We start from the raw sequence: 17569 nt of genomic DNA, 5'->3' as shown, positions 1-17569 counted from the left end.
TTTCTTTTTTATTTCTTTTTAATTTGTAATATAAATATTTAATATAATTGATTCAGAATCTAGTATTAAGAACAGTAATATGCATCTAATTTCTCAAATTAGACATTAAATCAACATCATTAATAGTAATTAGCATTAACAAAATAACACACTAATTGTATTTCAATTTTTTTTTATTTTAACTGCAAAAATATTTAAAAAAAAATCACATTATACATTATTTTGTTTAATAGAAAGCCATTTCGGAAGCATCATAATCATTGGCATAAAGAAATCCGACATATGATCCATTGGGATCTGGAAAAACAAGTCGTACTGCATTGACTGCACAGGAAGGTATAACCCTTCGGTTTCCCTTTCCTAAAATACCATAAATCCATGCTATGAAAGTGCGATACGCGGTTTTACGTAATCTCTTGGAATAAATAGAATAAAAAGTGTAAATATGTAATTTTATAAAAAAAGTCACAAATTTACAATTTATATCAATTATCAGCTTATTCATTTACTACTTATAATTCAGACTTATAAACTTTAGAACAAATATTGGAATAAAGTAATCACCTGTTGTTGTTGGCATCTATCAGAGGGAGATTATCCATATGAATCGCCATATACGCAATTCTCACGTGTTCATGGTGCACTATTTGAGAAATAAAGATATCTGCCTGCGTAATGCATTGATGTCCCTCAGGTATGCAGGCATCAACGTCGTATATTTCCCGACAGCAGACAGACTCCACTTGGGTGGGCATTTTAATGCACCTTTCACAGGAACACCACGTGATATTGCCAATTCGATCTGTTTCGCTCGGTTCGGTTTCTGATGTAGACGATCTATCACTACTAGAGGGCATGGTAGGGTTATTGGGGAAAGCCGGATCATTTTCTCTTGATGGATACCGAGCCCATATTTTCTTTATCAGCATTCTGCGCTATAAGTACACAACGAAAATAAAAGTATATTATACTTAGATTTTGGTTATCAAATTTTTTTTTTATTCATTTAATAAAAAAAAAAATATGATGCTTTATGCATCATTAATGTACTTGGAAGAGGCTTCTCAGATGTATACAGAAAGAATGCCCTTATCCTCAACAAGGAGGCAGGACTGATTGGCTGCACTGGCTGGAACCAGTGGCGCATGGTGATCCAAATTTCTTTTTTTTTTTAAATGTATATTTATTGAAAAAAAAATTCTGTAAACAGTACAAAAATGACATAAATACGGTACAGTAGTCAGTAACATTGGGTGGACATAATATGGGCACCATATTGTAGGTTACAAACGGGTTAAGTGATAGGATACACCATGAAGCTGTATACAATGGTGATAACATAACTGAAAAAGAAGGATAGAACGAACTAAGACATTGGAAACCAGACGTATGGGTGTTCTTGGTCTGATACGGTATAATACAGTAAACAGAATATCAAATCTCCCTAAGGTCACTTAAGGAAGGACCGGCAGAGGGGGTAGTCAAAGATTCTGGGTTGAATATGGAGGCATCCCATGGGTCCCATGTCTTGGAAAATTTGGGCAAGGAATCATGAGCTATTGCCGTCAAATGTTCCATCCTACGCATGTGAGCAATGGACGAGACTACATGTGCTTGTGTGGGGGGTATGGGAGATAGCCAATGAGCTGGAATTACTCTCTTGGCAGCCAGGAGTATGAAAGCCATTAGTTTCCTGGCATATTTAGGGAGATCTAGGATCGGAAGGCCTAACAGGTAGTGTGTCGGAGTCAGTGGGATATCTCTCTTCAATATTGATTGGAGAATGGATTGGACCATAGACCAAAAAGATGTGATACGTGGACAATCCCAAAAGATATGAAGTTGTGTGCCAATATCCTGTAGGCACCTCCAGCATAAACGAGACAGTGAGGGATCATATTTATGTAAAACTTCGGGGGTCCTATACCAAAACATTAGTACTTTATAAGCAGTTTCTTTCTGCTCAACACATCTCGAGACTTTGGAGATGGAAGTCCAGATCTCCTGCCATTGAGAGAGAGAAACAGCAACGGGTAGGATTTTGGCCCATTTCCGCATATAAAGGTGAGAGTCTAGAGTGGGGGGTAGTGAGTCATGTAGAATCCTGTAAATAGCGGACATGAGACCCTTCTGGTGTGAACCCTGGGTGCATAACATTTCAAAGGCGTTAGGTTTCTCTAGGCTCATGGCAGGAGATACGGAGCAAAAGTAGTGCTTAAATTGAAGGTAGGTGAAAATGGACCGTTGTGGAATGTCAAATTTATCCTGTAAGTCCGGAAAAGATAAAAGTTTGCGGGACACTGGGTGAACTAAGTGGCGGAGTTGGAAAATACCTGCTTGAGTCCACGGGGTCATAGCCATTGTGGACAAACTGTCAGGTATATCTGGGTTGTGAGTAACATTTAAAAGGGGTGGACAGGGGGAGGAAAGAGAGAACTTCTTGTGGCATTTTTTCCAAATATCCAAAGTAAATAGCATAGGAGCAAGGCAAATACGTCTGAGTTGTGATATAGAGGAGGAAAGGTCAGACCAGAGCATAGAACAAGGATGGACCGGGTCAGTGATACTCATTTCTATCTCCGCCCAACGACTCGTCGCAAAATAGGAGGACCAGGAGACCGTCGTAGATAGGTGGGTCGCGTAATAATATCGTATAATATCGGGAGCTCCCAGACCCCCATGTGAGCGCGGTGCAAAGACAACCGTATGGGCAATTCTATGTGCTTTGTCACCCCATATGAATTTAGTAAAGGCCCTTTGGATACTGCGGAGGTGGGACATGGGAAGGGCCACAGGTAAAGTTTCGAAGAGATACAAAAATTTAGGGAGTATTGCCATTTTAAGGACATTTATCCTACCTAAAAGGGACAAGGGACATTCCATCCATTTACGGAGTAGACTGTGCGTTTCTGAAATTAAAGAGAGAAAGTTAGCCTGGTATAGTGTGCGATAGGATGCTGTTAAATGAATGCCCAAGTATTTGAGCGAGTCAGAGCGCCACTGGTAGGGAAAGGTGTTGCGCAAAGCGGCGAGAAGTAGGGGAGGGATATGAATGGGAAGCGCTTCAGTTTTAGCTGTATTAACTTTATATCCTGATATATTACCGAACGTTTCTAGGAGGGCATGGAGGTTGGGGAGTGAGGTGTGAGGTTTAGTTAAAGTAAGCAATATGTCGTCGGCAAACAAGGACAGCTTGTATTCCTTCCGTCGTAAAGAGACTCCCCTGATATCTGAGTCTTCCCGAATGCGGGCTGCCAGGGGTTCAAGGCATAATATAAATAACAAGGGGGAAAGGGGGCAACCCTGTCTAGTTCCATTGCTATGTGTAAACGTTGGGGATTTGAAGGATGCCAATTGAACTTGTGAGGTGGGATGGGAATAAAGGGTATGAAGAGCTGATACAAAGGAGCCTGAAAAACCGTAGCGTGCAAGTGTGGCAAACATGTAAGGCCAGCCAAGCCTATCAAAAGCCTTTTGGGCATCTAGGCTGAGAATAAGAGCAGAGCGAGAGGTTTTATCAAGCATGTCAATTAGATCAATGGTGCGTCTGGTGTTATCGCCCGCTCGTCTACCTAGAACAAAACCCACTTGATCGTTGTGAACAAGGGCAGGGATTATGGAAGAAAGTCTATTGGCTAAAATTTTTGTAAAGATTTTATAGTCTGAGTTCAGTAGGGCGATGGGCCTGTAATTATCTGGCAGGGATGGGGATTTGCCCGGTTTCGGAAGGACCGTGATATGGGCGTGTAGGAATTGCGAATGTGGAGTGACCCCTTTTTGTAACGAGGAGTAAAGCTTTAATAAGTGAGGGCCAAGGATGGGAAGGAAAGTTTTATAATATTGATATGGTAGACCGTCAGGTCCAGGGGACTTATTTTTTTTTTTTTTTTTTATTTATAACTGGAAAAGAGGACCAACCAGGCCACAACAAGGATACATACAAAATAACCGCCATACAGTCACAGTCCAGAGCAATACAAAGAAAAAGAAAAATAAATCACATAACAAAATATCAATAGAAGTATGCCCTGAGACCTATAGTCCACGACCAGTTGCCTTGGCTCGGCGGGGCCTCCCCCCATTTTTTCAGATATGTAGAAAACAGTAAGAGCTTAAAGAAAGCCCTGGAAGGCTAAGAGAAGCCGGAATAAAACAGGAGTGGGGAACAGGAAGGAGAGAGAAAAAAAGAAAAGGTGGGGGAAGGGTCAGGAAAGAGGGGATGGGGAAAAGGAACTCACGAATATGGGTGTCCTGTTTATGCTCGAAGAAGGCAGCCCATCTCCGCAGTTCAACCTGCCACTAGTGGTCTCACGATGGGGTTCCGATGGGCCCTCTAAGAGCCTGCCCCTCATGCGAATATCTAAACATGTTCCAGAGCTGCCATGTTCTGAAGTACAACGCTTGTCTATTCTGACTCGTCAAGATTAGTTCTTCCATCTTATTAATATCTTCTACTTTCCTAATCCAGATATCCAGAGTTGGCGGTAGCTGAGACTTCCAAAGAAGGGGGATACAAGCCTTTGCTGCATCCACCAGATGCCGAACCAAAGATTTCTTGTAGGAGCGTGTAGGTATATTGGTTACATGCAATAGAAAAAAAGCCGGGTCATTAGGGATATTGTGATCAGTAAACTTCTGTGTGATTCGGCGCACCTCCCCCCAGAAATGCTGAAGTTTGGGACAGGACCAGAAGATATGCAACAGCGTACCTCTGTCCTCTCGGCAGCGCCAACACACATCTGCCACCTCCGGGAAGAACTTGTTCAGCACCTCCGGGGTTCTGTACCAGCGCGTAAGAAGTTTGTAATTCGTCTCCTGTATCTTGGTACAGATGGACGATTTGTGTGTTAACGTGACAATTTTCTGTTTCTGGATATCAGTAAAATTGCAGTTTAACTCTCTCTCCCATTTAGAAAGGCTAGGGAGTTGGTAGTCTGTCGGTGGTGCAATCAGTATCGCATAAGTCAAAGACAGGGTATGAGTCACCGCCCCCATCCCAGAACATAGATCCTCCATAGTCGTACAAGGTGGATCCCCGGCGCTAGGTGGCGTCAGGGTATCCAAAAAATGGCGCAGTTGGGCCGCTCTCAGGAAGTCTAGGCGAAAATGTCCAGTCGGGTCCATCAGTTCTGTAGTCGTTCTCCACCTACCTGCAATGCTGAAATGCACTGCCTTAGAAATCCCCGATTCCCCCAGGGCACGGAACACTATGTCATTCGCACCAGGAACGAAGCGGGGGCTATCCAGAATTGGGCGGAGCGGTGAATTTTGAGGGAACACGGGAGTCCGGGATGCCAGCTGCCCACATATCTTAACAGTGGTGCCTATAAGCGGATGGCGTTTAATGGCCAGCGGCACCTCATCATAGCACCATGGAACAACTCGCAGAAGGATTTCGCTCTGGGCTTGCTCAATTTGCGTCCAGAGTTTAACCTTCTCATGGCGACACCAATCAACTAGTCTACCAAGGTGAATCGCCTTATAATAGGTGTGGACATCCGGCAATGCCAGGCCCCCGCATCGCTTTGGAAGTGACAGTATCTTGCTATGTATTCTGGGTTTCTTCCCAGCCCAAAGAAATGAAATGAATGCAGAGCGTATTTGTGTGAAGTAAGACGTTGGAATCTGTATCGGGAGTGCTTGGAGTAAGTAGAGAAATTTCGGGAGTATCATCATTTTAAGAATATTACAGCGGCCAATCCATGAGTGCAGACCGCTGTTCCATTGGTTCAGCAAGGCTCTGATTTTGTGAAATAGGGGCGGAAAGTTAAGCTTGAAGAGACGGTTTAGTTTCGAAGGGATATAGGTGCCCAGGTATTTCAGGGCCATCTCTGTCCATTTAAAAGTAAAACGAGTTTGTAAATTCACCAGCTGTGGCGCAGGTATACCTATGCCCATGGCCTCCGACTTGCCAAAATTTATACGAAAATTGGAGAGTTTGCCATAAGTATCGAATTCGCGCATTAAAGCAGGGAGTGAAAGGGATGGGCTGGCCAATGTAAACATCAAATCATCCGCATATGCCGAGACTTTGTACTGTGTACCCGCTGTTCCGATCCCGATAATGTCTGGGTTGTTCCTAACGTGACAGAGAAACGGTTCCAGGGTCAGAGCAAACAGCAGGGGGGAAAGTGGACATCCCTGCCTGGTCCCGTTGACAATCTTGAACGAGTCTGATAAAATGCCGTTCGCTCTGACCTTGGCCGACGGGTTGGAGTACACCGCGGAGATCCAATGCATCATCCTGCTACCTAGACCTATATACTCCAACGTAGAGAACATAAACTGCCAGCTCACTCGGTCGAACGCTTTTTCAGCGTCCGTCCCGAGGAACACGCACGGAATGCATTTATCGTTTGCCATATGAAGCAAGTTCAGGACCTTAATAGTATTGTCCCTTGCTTCTCTGGTTGGAACAAAGCCGACCTGATCCAAATGGATCAGATACGGCAAAAATCGCTGTAGTCTAACAGCTAAAATTTTCGTAAATAGTTTTAAGTCCGTGTTCAATAAGGAGATGGGACGATAATTCCCACACTGTGACAAGTCCTTACCCTCTTTTGGTATTACCGATATCTGGGCCTGTACCGTGGAATCGTGAAAGCGTGAGCCCGTGCTCAGGACATTGAATAGATTAACCATATGGGTACCTAAAGAAGGAAAGAGGGTCTTATAATATGCGACAGTGAGACCGTCCGGTCCAGGTGCCTTACCCAATTTGGTAGCGCCTAGCGCTGTCTGAAGTTCTAGTAAAGTGATGGGTACTTCTAGCAATTCTATATCTGCTGCCGGTAGGGTTGGCATTAGTGAGGCAGCTATATATCGGGAGGTGACATTTGGGGAGGGCGGGGGCGTGTTCAAGTTATACAGGGAATCGTAGAACTTTCTAAATTCCTGCGAGATTTTTTGGGGCAAAGAGATTTTCTGACCTTGTGAAGAGGTTAAGTGTGATATATAGGAAGCTAATTTTTGTTCCTTTAGGGTCCGAGCCAGGAACCTCCCACATTTATCGCCCGATTCATAAATTTTTTTCCGGGAGAGTTGAATCATTGCCTTAGCCTTGAAATGAAGTATGTCGGTGACCTGTCTGCGAGCGACATCGAGCTCCGCACCCAATTGCGGAGTGGGGGCGTGTTTATGGCCCACCTCAAGAGTCCGCACCTTATGTAACAACGTCTCCAACTGCGCCACCCGTTGCTTGTGTATTCTAGAGCCATGTTTAATAAGTACTCCGCGGATCACAGCCTTATGCGCCTCCCATACCACCCCAGGGTCGCTCCCTGTAGTCAAATTAGCCTGAAAGTAGTGACCGATTTCCTTAGTCACGTCCGCGAGGATCTCTGGGTCTTGGAGTAAACTGTCATTTAGGCGCCAGGCCGGTTTCTGTGTTTGGTATATATCTGTCACGGCGTACCTCAGGGTGATCGGGGCATGATCCGACCAAGTGATCGTCCCTATCGTAGTGTCTTTTACCGCATGCAAATGTCTGTGGGGGATTAAAAAATAGTCTATGCGCGAGTAGGTCTGATGCGGGCTGGAATAAAATGTATAGTCCCTCTCTCCGGGGTGAAAAAGACGCCATGTGTCGATAAGCTGTACCGCATGCAAGGATGTCGAGATTCTTTTGCGCATCTCTCGAGAGGTAGCAGAGAGACCCGTGGAGGTATCTTCCGCAGGCATAAGAGGTACATTCAGATCTCCGCCAACAATAAGCTGTCCTTCCGCGAACCGTGTAAGGTGTGTTAGTCTACGTTTAAGAAAAGTGTCCTGACGGTCGTTTGGGGCATAAATGTTCGCCAAGGTCAGCATCGCCTCTCCCACCTTCCCCTTTAAAAACAAAAACCGTCCCTCCTGATCAGATTGAATGTCTATGTATTTCCATGGTACTGAAGCTGATATCAAGATAGAAACACCTCTAGACTTAGCCTCAGTGTACATGGAGTGGTAAACCGTAGGGTAGAATCTATTCTTGAGCAGTGGTAGGGAATTAGTTCTAAAATGGGTCTCCTGCAGAAATACAATATCCGCCTTCATTCGTCTCATATCATGAAATAACACCCGCCTCTTCTCTGGGATGTTTAACCCCTTAACGTTCAGTGAAACCACAGTGAGTTCAACCATGTTCGTGATTCCGGGGGGGGGGGGGGGGGACAGGGAAAGTCTCAGCAAGAAAGGGGGGTAGGAGTGAAGAAAGCAGAGGAAAATCAGCAGATGGGCCTCTTGGACGGCTCGAAGAAAGAAAAAGGAGGAAAAAATAGTAAGGAAAAAAAAAAAAAAATTTTAGGGCGCTGTCTAAAAAAGAGAACAGCGCAGAGAAGTCTCTAACGGAGCTAAATCTAGCTAAAGCGCTCCCCAGTGAATCACCGGGAATTGAGCGCGGGCCTAAGTGGGGTAGTGATTGGACAGGGCCGAAGAATGACTCCCCCGATCCCACCCACCCCCCCCGGCAATCAAATAAGTGATAATTATACACGGCAGCAATCACAGCCAACAGACCAGTGAGCATAATATATAACATATAACATCACATAGTCTGCAATAAAGGAGCCAAAGCATTGGAAAAGCAAGTCGTTTCTTAAACCAGAAAGAATCAAGACCACAAATATTCAGAAAAATAAAAAAAAAAACAAGTAAGCAATTATAAACAAACGTTGAACTAGCAATGTGACCCCAGCCCCACTCCCCGATAATGAATGCCAACAGTGCCCAATCCCCTCCCCCATGTCCGCCCCAGAGTGGTAATGTTAGCCCCCGTGCAGTATGTCGGTTCCCCAATCCCTCAGGGGCTCCATAGGTGCTTACAAAAAAAAAGAAAAATGAGATCCTAAATCCGCCCCCGGGCGACAAACACCCCTTCCGCCCATTCCCGAGGATCCCGCAAAACCCACCAGCCCCCTACCACCAATGTCCAGCGGCTAACCGGGGCCGCAATGGGTCAATCGTAGTGTTGGTATCAGTACTGTCCCGCACGGATAAAGTGTTACAAAACTCCATCACTTGGTCCATTCACCCCGCCCCAAGTCTTCTTTGGTCGCGGGGAGCTTGTAAGCCAGACGGCCAATTGTCAACGTGGTAGGTGCCAGAGGCGCCCCTCTGCCCCCCCCTCCTCCCAGTCCTCAATGTCCTGACGGTGCCAAAATTGGCACCGACCAGTGAGCAGGGGTCCCCCCAGGTGGAGTTAAATCAACAAAAACCCTTGGCCAGAACATTGAAAGGGGGAAACCACACACAAAAAAAAAAAAAAAAAAAAAAAAAACCAATAGAGGCGGGGGGGGGGGGGGACAGTCCAAATGTCGCCTTCCCGACTTGGAGCCATCAGTCCACGGGGGGGCCGAGTTCACAGGTAATGGTAAAAGAGTTAACATGGGGGAGCAGAGTAAGGTCGGGGTTCAGGTGCCGTGTGGGAGAAATCTACTCACGGTGTCCTCGGTCTTCCCTCTGAGCCAGCCGTGGCCTCCTCCTGGACCGCTGAAGTCCGGGATGCAACGGGCCTCGGTATGTGGAGAGCCCTGTTCTGCCCACCGGGCGCGGGAGCAATTGAAGCCAATCTGGAACCGGGATCTGGTCCACCCCAAGGAACCGGAATAGGCCGGGGAGATCCGCCGGCGACTGTAGAGTATATATGTTCCCTTCCTTACGGAAGATGACGGCTAGGGGGTATCCCCAGCGATAGGTACAGCCCTTCGCCTTTGCCAAGTCTAATACGGGTCGGAGCATGGCTCTACGTCTCAGCGTCGCCCTGGATAGATCAGGAAGGATGGTGACAGGCACCCCATCCACATCTACCTGCCCTTGCTCCCACGCCCTCCTCAGGATTTCATCTTTCTGCGGGAAACGTAATAATTTACACAGCACGTCCCGCGGGCGCTCTGGGTCAGCGTTCCTGGGGCCCGGGGTCCTATGGATCCGTTCAATATCCACCACACAGGTAGGGTCTTCTAACAGATTGCGGAAAATCTCCAGCACCGTGGCCTCCATGTCTTCCCCTTCTAGAGATTCGGGGAGCCCCCGGAGCCGCAGGTTGTTCCTGCGACTCCGGTCTTCAACATCTTCCAGGTGGAGCTGGAGGGCCATAGCAGTGTCTCTGTGGTGGTCCCTGGCTCTCTCCAACTCAGACACCCGGAGCTCTAATGTAGAGAATGAGGCCTCCCCTACAGTCACCCTCTCCGTCAGAGCCGATACATCCTCTCTCACCTCTCTCACCTCCTCTCTCACCTCCTGAATGTCCCTGCGGTGTGTTTCCTCTAAACGGAGGATGAGGGCCTCGATATCCGTTCTAGTAGGGAGGGCCTGTATCAGGGTCCTGAGGTCCTGCTCAGTCTGGTCTGGCTCCCGGGAACTCTCCACTGCCTCCATGGATATTGCTGTGGACGGCTGGACAGTTGATGGTGGATGCCGGTTCGCCAGGGCAGCCCGGTCCGGGCCGGGTTCAGACCGCTGAGTGGCTTGTGCGGAAGTTCCACTCGGCGTACCTCGTGACACCGCCGAGTCCGTGCCTGCCGTGCGCCGCTGCGCTGGGTTAAAGAAGCGGTGTAGTGACCCGGAGGAAGCACCACCTCGCTCTCCCTTGACAGCGGCTCTCGTCCTGCAGGGTTTGGCTGGTTGCATGCCGGATACTATGGCGGATTGCCGTGGAAGGAAGGCCGGGGCCGGGAGCTCTCAGAGAACACAGCCCTACTCCGCCAGGGGACTTATGTAAGGGCAGTTCTTTCACTACTGCTGCTAACTCTTCTGTCGAGATATCTGCATTAAGGGCAACTAGCTGTGACGGTGAAATTTTAGGCAACTTTAAAGGGGAGCAAAAAGAATCAAAAGCCTCTTGAGTGAAGAGGTGTTTAGGGTCAGAAGCTAAACAGTTGTACAATTTGTCATAAAACGAGCCAAAAACTTTGGACATCGTCAAAGGACAATGGGTCGGGGAGCCGTCAGCCTGAAGGAGGAGGTCAGGATAGGATTGAAAGGGACGCGGTTTAAGCTTATTTACTAGCATCCTGTGGGGTTTGTTAGCAAACTCATAAAATTTCTGCTTTGCCCAAATTAGGGCCTTAGAACATTTTTGCATATCTAGCGACCTCAAACGCTCACGAAGGGTCGTGACTGCGCGCAGACGGGTTACCGTAGGGGAAGCCAGGAGCAGATCTTCAGCCTTACGGAGCTGTAAGAGGGTTTCTTGCCTCAGGGCCGCCGAGTCCCGCTTTAAGCGGGCGCCGGCAGAAATACATGCACCTCTAAAAAACGCCTTATGGGCTTCCCATAGGGTAGACACCTCTGCCACTGAACCCTCATTCAGTTGAAAAAATTCTGATAAAGTTTGGGACAGTTGAGCTTCGACAATGGGGTTGCGGAGGAGAAAGTCATTGAGTCTCCAATGACAGGTTCTCGGCATGGAGCAGGCAAGGGCCAGGTCAAGCTGAACCGAGGCGTGATCTGACCACGTTATGGGGTTCAGTTCTGAGGCCACCGCCGATGTCAGTAGAGGTGTTGATATAAAAAGGTGGTCAAGTCTGGAGTACATCTTATGTGGGGGGGAGAAAAATGAAAATTGTCTGCTAGTGGGGTGTTTGATTCTCCATATGTCCAACAGGTTATGGGTTCTAATTAGTTTACGAAATGTGGTGGACTGACGTTCCACTCTAGATGAGGTAGTGGAAGGAAAAAGCGTCTGTCTGTCTCTCCTTGGAGACATGACCATGTTGAAATCCCCCCCCATGATCATGAAAGGTTGAGCATAGTTACCTAAGCTGTCCAGTAAGTCAGAAAGAAATTGGATTTGGCCCGAGTTAGGAGCATATACATTAATCACAGTAAGAGAGCGTGAGAGATATTCGCAGTCCAGGAGAATATATCTACCATGGGGGTCTATAAATGAAGATTTCACCCTAATCGGGCAAGATTTCCTAATCAGGATTGCAACCCCTGCTTTGCCAGAGGGGTCAGAAGCCAGAAAAGAATTTGGAAAGTGTTTAGCAGCAAATTTGAGAGAACCCCCAGGGCGAAAATGAGTCTCCTGGACCAGGACTATGTCCGCAGCCGAAGATTTGAACTCTTTCAGAGCCAGCCAGCGCTTATGAATAGAGTTCAAGCCTTTAACATTATAAGTAAGAACCCTTAAAGCCATCTTTATGGATTGGCATTAATGCAATGTAGGCAGAACAAACATGTATTAACCAAAAATACCCGTAAAAATTAACTAGGCAGTATAAACCATGGTGTATCCTGTGGAATAAAAGCAGATGTACGCATACAACATCGACTGTAAGGAAAAAAGCAACACAATACCTTGAACAATGTAGGTCAAAAAGAACCAATAGGCCAAAAAAAAGGCCCATAACAAAAAAAAAGAAAGAAAAAAACAGAGAAAAAGAGCCTGGGGGGTAAAAACCACCCAGGAGTCCGCGGCCAAGGCCGCAGAACAATCGAAGGCACACAAGGGGTTCCAGCTCATCGGGAGTGGCTCCCCTCGCCACCTTCCGACAGCGTCTAGAAATAGCAAAAAACAATGTAACTTAGCTTGACTCCAGTCCAAAGGAGCAGAGAAAGACCCATAATTACGGGTATGACCAACCCCATAACAGGGGAAACATGGTGACTTAGGGGCCGAAATCAATCCCAACCAGGGTTGGGGAAGGGGTCCATCTCAAGTAGGATGTCTGGCGAATGGCGAGCGTTGAGGAGTAGAAAAGTTCTTCTGCGACCTCTGCCGAGCGGGGGTCCAGAGTCGTCCTGGAATGGAAGTGGGTTTGGGTGTCACGGGAAGAGGAGTGGGGTCTTCATCTGGAATCGGTGGTAAACCAAGGCTACGGAGAAAAGCTTCACTTTCCTGTAAGTCTCTCATGGAGTATTGAATTCCGTCTTTTGAGGCAGACAGGCGAAAGGGGAAACCCCATTGGTATGGGAGTTGATGATTCTGTAGATGCGTAGTCACCGGGCGGAAGCTTCTGCGTTTGGCAAGGGTGATCGGAGATAAGTCACTGAAAATCTGTATCTTCGCCCCCTTAAACTCTAGGCGGGATTTGTTGCGGGTAGCCACTATTAAAGCCTCCTTACTGTCATAGTAATGAAAACGTACTATGATGTCCCTGGGGTTGGCACCCGCTGGGGGCTTGGGGGCCAGGGATCTGTGCGCCCTATCCAGTCTCCAGTCAATGTCCGGAATCCGAGGGGCCACCACATTGAACAAGCTGAGGAGATATGGTCTAATTTCTCCCTCGCTAACGGTCTCCGGCACGCCTCTGATACGTAAATTTTGACGGCGTTCCCTATTCTCCAAGTCTTCTTGCTGGGATTGAAGCTGGGAGATTGATTGTTTCAGGCCGACATTGTCTTCTTCCAATACGTGAACATATTGGATCAGATCATCAAACTTCGTTTCCAAGACATCGGTGCGTTCACCAATTTGAGCTATCTCTCCCCGTAGTTCGTGTGCAAGTTTTCCCATTTCTTTAGAGACGTTGCTAGTCAGGTCTTGCAGTAGGGCCTTAAGTTTGTCATCAAGAACTTCTACCGTGACAGGGGCGGCCATTGTTTCTGGTGAGGCGTCTGAGGAAAGCTGAGAAGCGTTGCGCGTCACCCCTTGAGAAGGCGTTTGTGTGGACAGGGTGGCCGTCGAGGTTGGGGAAGGGGATGTAGGTCTGCTCAGAAAATGGTCAAGTGTTTGTGAGGGTCGCAGGTCTGGAGATTGAGACTGGGTGGGATGTTTTGGCCCGTACTTCACCATGAGGCGTTTGGACTAGAAGTCAGACAGTTGTGCTGTCCCCCGTTGTAAAGATGCTGATTATGCGTTGTAGGGGGGAGTAGGAAGGCGGCTTAGGGCGACATTTAATGGTTACATGGTGGTCATCCTATGGGACCAAACATGTGGCCCCCACTGCAGAGAATGAAGCACATGAGCTACAAGGACCACACGGGTATAAAGGGTATCGCGGGGACCCGAAATGAGAAAGAGAATTCCAGGGGGGGATATTGTGCTGGTGAGGTGGAAGGATCTGGGGAGAATGGAGGAGCTGTGCTCACTGAGAGTGACTTGAGAGTCCCAATATGGCCGCCAGGTAGGCCAGAGCCTCAGTGTTCAGCTAAGGGCAGTGGTAGGGGGAGATGCAGAAGTCTGTTGCCCTGCTTGCGCGTGTACAGTGCAGAGCTAAGCCAGCAGGGGTAAGCAAGTTAGTGGACTCCCAGGGCTTCTCCTCACCTTAGGCCCGGGTGTACCAAGATGGCCGCCGGAGTTCCTCGGGAGCCTGAAGGACCGCTGCTGCTCCTGGAAACCTCCAGGAATGTCACTGTGGGTCACCCTCCGGTGCGTGTGGCGGTTTTACGGTGGGCAGATGCGTCTACCTGCTCGGTGGAGCCCGGAGCCTGCAGGGCCCGTCGGAGGAAGTAGGCCGCAAGATGGCAGCGGCGGGACTCACACTGTGGCGCCGGCCGCGCGCTAGGCCGCGAACGATGAGAGCGCCGGGGGACGGAAATATCGCCCGTAATCCGATCCGGGCGGCTTCCCCACTCAGGATGGGCTGTTTTGGGGCCTCGGCGGTCGATCCCGGGTGCTGATTGAGGTGGATGTGATCGGGGATGCACGGAGCTCTCCTCCAGTGCGTCCGTCCACCTCGGCTTCCGGCCACGCCCCGATCCAAATTTCTTCACACAATTCAATGCAAACCGAAGAATAATATAAAAAAAAATTTTTTTAAGTATTTTTTAATAAATTGTCATTATTTCTCACATACAGCATATGCATCCAACAAATTACACTGCAAAATACATTTATCCCAAGTATGGCGATACCACATGTGTGAGACTTTTGCAGAGCCTGGCCACAAACAGAGCACCAACATTGAATAGCACCTTCAGACGTTCGATGACCAAAATGACACATCTCATTTCACAACCATCTATTACACTTTTGAAGGCCATGGAGTACCTGTACAATGGAATAGCCCACAAAATGACCACGTTTTTGAAAGCAAACACCTATGAGTCATAATGTGTCTTTTGAAGGGTTCTTTTTATTATTTACAGTATTTTTTGGGAAAAATTGAAAATAATAAATGCTTTTTTTTTTTTTTTTTATAACAAAGTTCTTAATTTCTAAGATATTTCTAACACATAGCGTGTATATAGCAAACATTAAACCCCAAAACACATTCAGCTACTACTCCCGAGTATGGCGATACCATGTGTAGGACTTTTACACAGCCTGGTCCCATAGAGAGGCTGAACGTTGAAGTAGTACCTTCAGGCGTTAAAGGAGCATAAATGACACATCTCATTGAATTCATACATATCACCCTTTTGAAAGTCCAGGAGCACGAAGCTTTTGGAAAGCAAACACCCGAAAGCAAATTCTATGAGTCATGGGCTGCAAATGGGTACTCTGATGGGCTGGTGACAGGTACTCGGGTACTCTGATGGGCTGGTGACAGGTACTCGGGTACTATGATGGGCTGGTGACAGGTACTCGGGTACTCTGATGGGCCGATGATAGGTACTCGGGTACTCTGATGGACTGTGAGTGACAGGTACTATGATAGTTGTTGATAGGTCCTCTATTGGGGGGGGGGGGGGGGTCAATCAGTGCGATTGTTGTACACTGTATGCGGTAACAAGATGTTTACGCAATCTTCTCCTCACACACGATCGGTGTCTGAGGAGGAGAACCCAGTAACATCGCGTTACCGCGGTTTGTTAACAGTTAGTGATCGGCTGTGTGTATCGATCACGTCGGCAAACAGCCAGCCAATGGCTGTTTACCAGTGTCGGTGACAAGCAGTGTTCCCGGGAACACGCAGCTAGCGATGTGCACGCACAGCGCGCTCGCGTTTGCGCCGCGCACAGTGTGTGTCTAACCATCTGTGATCGGCAGTGATGAAGTCACGTGGTAAACAGCCATACCCAATGGCTGTTCACCCCCCTCAGTGGCGAGGGGTGTCTCCATGACACCCTGCCTATTTAAAGGGGAAGCCGTCATATGACGCCCTCCCGCCACAATACTTGCACCGCCTGGCCGTCGTTTGACAGCCGGCGGCCAGAAAGCAGTTAATTATACTTACTTTTTCATCCTGAGTCAAGGGCATGGTATTTTGAATGGTCGACGGTTCGGTCACAGCAGGATTGTCCTTAAAATGTATTAAAAAAATACATTTCAATTGACAAGTTAGTTATTTTTTATATAATAATTGTAGACAAAAAAATGAATTAAATGTATTATTTAAATTTTACTTACCATGGCAGTTGATTAAAATAAAAGGATCAACAAATTGATTTAGAATATTGTGTAAATATAGAATATCTGTAAATAAATAGAAAAATATAATATCTTGGCTATCTATATATCTATATCTATATCTATATCTATATCTATATATATATATCTATATCTATATATATATATATATATATATATATATATATATATATATATATATATATATATATATATATATATATATATATCTATATATATATATATCTATATATATATCTATATATATATATATATATATATATATATATATATTCTCAATCAGATGTTTTTACATAAAAAAAAACATTTAAGAATATAGTAAACCACGGCTTGCAAGATAAGTGGTTGGCTGCCACTTTGCTAAGGCAACATAGATAAGCATTGTGCTGACAAGAAAAGGTCAAGATAACATTATTTATATTAAAAACAAAAGTAAACAGCTTTTTACCCACTTGACAATTGGGCACTGAACCCCCCTCCTGCCCAGACCAATTTTAAGCTTTAGGTGCTCTCACAATTTAAATGACAATTACTCAATAATGTAACACTGTATCCAAACAAATTTTTACTATTTTTTTCCACACAAATAGAGCTTTCTTTTGGTGGTATTTGATCAATGGTGCTATAAATGAAAAAAATAGAGAAAATTTTTGATAAAAAATAGCATTTGTGTTTGTTTCTGTGATAAAATTGTACGAAATATTAATTTAGCTTCATAAATTTTGTCAACAATTTATACTGCTACATTTCTTTGGTACAAATAACCCAAATTGGTGGATATTATTTGTTCTTTGTGAAAGTTAGAGAGTCTACAAGCTGTGTTGCGAATCACTCAAAATTGATAACATCTGATGTACTGGTGGCCTATCTCATTTCTTGCAACCCGAACAAGCACGAAAAGTACAAATACCCCCCAAATGACACCATTTTTGAAAGTATACATTCAGAATTATTTAGTAAGAGGCATAGTGAGTTTTTTGATTTTCGCATTTTTTCCCCTCAAGCAAAATGCAAAATGAATATTTTATTTTTTTTATGTTATTACATTTCAACAAAATTGTCAATGTAATAGGTTAGTTCTCTCACTTGGCATGTGTATGCCACAAATAAAGGCCCCAAAATAATTCTGTTACTCATACAGTATTACGATACCACGTGTGGGACTTTTACACAGCCTAGCCACTCAGAGAGACACATCATTCAGGGAGCACCTTCATGTGTTCTAGGGGCATAAATTACACATCTAACTTGGTGACTACCTATTACTCTTTTGAAGGCCGTGGAGCACCAGGACAATGACACATGGCACTGACATGGCTCAGATGACAGATG

At 46.1% G+C, this 17569-nt stretch overlaps 1 long non-coding RNA gene across 1 annotated transcript; it reads right to left on the bottom strand.

The window, feature by feature from the left end:
• Nucleotides 1–896: 896 nt before the first annotated feature.
• On the bottom strand, nucleotides 897–16302 carry LOC143984352 (uncharacterized). The gene is made up of 3 exons (XR_013274803.1): nucleotides 16217–16302; nucleotides 16044–16109; nucleotides 897–935 (listed from the first exon to the last, which is right to left on the bottom strand). It is a non-coding gene; the product is annotated as an uncharacterized LOC143984352 (long non-coding RNA).
• Between the last annotated feature and the right edge of the window lie 1267 nt (nucleotides 16303–17569).

The sequence above is a fragment of the Lithobates pipiens genome, unplaced genomic scaffold (genome assembly GCF_037356315.1).
Source record: "Lithobates pipiens isolate NorthernLeopardFrog02 unplaced genomic scaffold, aLitPip1_a1.2 Scaffold_16, whole genome shotgun sequence".
NCBI lineage: Eukaryota > Metazoa > Chordata > Amphibia > Anura > Ranidae > Lithobates > Lithobates pipiens.
The sequence above is the reverse complement of the archived record's forward strand: the minus strand, read 5'-3'. Positions and strand labels throughout refer to the sequence as shown.